At 48.5% G+C, this 1,512-nt stretch overlaps 1 pseudogene; it reads left to right on the forward strand.

Annotated features, from left to right (window-relative positions):
• Positions 1-1,066: 1,066 nt before the first annotated feature.
• On the forward strand, positions 1,067-1,184 carry LOC124778807 (annotated as a pseudogene).
• The last annotated feature ends 328 nt before the right edge of the window (positions 1,185-1,512 follow it).

Raw genomic sequence — 1,512 nt, forward strand, 5'->3', positions numbered from 1 at the left:
TGCTGCATTCTACGTATCGTATCCTACCCTGAATCACCGATTTATTATTTTTTCCTTTCTCTATACTATTCATCTAGAAAGCTCTATGACTTACAAGAAAAATTCAAATTTCAGATGTACTGCACTAACTGGAACAATATTTGTCGTTACACATTCATATTATCGCGGGTGACACAAAGGTATATGTAAAATTTAAGCATCGAAGGAACAACATTGGAGCAGGCAACAAAAATTATTGTTCCGATGCTCTGAAAGTGGAAATTTCAGACAGAGGGCTGCATATGGCGGGTAGATTGAGTTAATACTACTGCGCGATTACGACACTGGAAGTAACACAGCGTACAGGAGAATATGAATACAAAAAAAAATCTGTATAATACACGGGGTTTCGCTCTGCTCATCGCGATACTATATGTAACAAAATTGCGACGTGGGGATTATATTTCCTAGGGCTCCAATTTGTACTGCCGTTGCTCTTCAAAGGCTGCCAGCAGACAGGTGGAAAGGGAATCGACGCGAAACGTCAGATCAGAGACTGCGCGATTGGCGCCGGAGTCGATGGGGCGGCGGCCGGGCGCGATCTCATCGCAGCGCTTTGATCAAGGGCGCGTGGCTGCCGCGCCGAGCAGGGCGGCGCGGGGTCACCCACCGCGCTGGCGCACTGCTCGTTTTACACCCCTGCCTGACTGCCATTGTGAATTCACGCGCTCTCCTTTCTACCAGGACACTGAACACCGGGCGTCCAGCAAGGTACCAGGTTCGTTCATCGTCCTTGACCCACTGTTTCAGTCATCAGCTTGTCCAGTCTTTCATGTTCTCCTCTCTGAATTTCTGGCTTACGCTGACTTTTCTCTCTTTTTTACCATTTTTCCATCGACGAACCACAATCTTATACAATACATATATAATTAAGTTCTGTCAAATGTCATGTGAAAGACGGCGCAGGAGCGGACAGACTTTTAAAGCAACCTCTTGCCTAAAAGGTAGAAGAAACAAATAATCAACGGCATGAGGATGTAGGTGGCAGTGTAATCCAAGGAATTAAAGACACGTATAGTGGAAAGATGGCAACGGCCTTGCCGCAGTGGTAACACCGGTTTCCGTCAGATTACCGAAGTTATGCGCTGTCGGGCTGGGCTAGTACTTGGATGGGTGACCGTCTGGTGTACCGAGCGCTGTTGGCAAGCGTGGTGCACTCAGTCCTTGTGAGGCAAACTGAGGAGCTACTTGATTGAGAAGTAGCGGCTCCGGTCTCTGAAACTGACATACGGCCGGGAGAGCGGTGTGCTGACCGCATGCCCCTCTGTATCCGCATCCAGTGACGCCTATGGGCTGAGGGGATGACACGGCGGACGGTCGGTACCGTTGGGCCTTCATGGCCTGTTCGGGAGGAGTTCTACAGTGAAAAGATAACATGTTCTCGGTTTACCAGCCATGTCATATTCGAATAAAGTACCAAACTTTCGGTGACAGTTTCCACCATCTTAGTCTGGCTGCGCACGAAACTATCGA

This window comes from Schistocerca piceifrons, chromosome 2 (assembly GCF_021461385.2).
Source record: "Schistocerca piceifrons isolate TAMUIC-IGC-003096 chromosome 2, iqSchPice1.1, whole genome shotgun sequence".
Lineage (NCBI taxonomy): Eukaryota > Metazoa > Arthropoda > Insecta > Orthoptera > Acrididae > Schistocerca > Schistocerca piceifrons.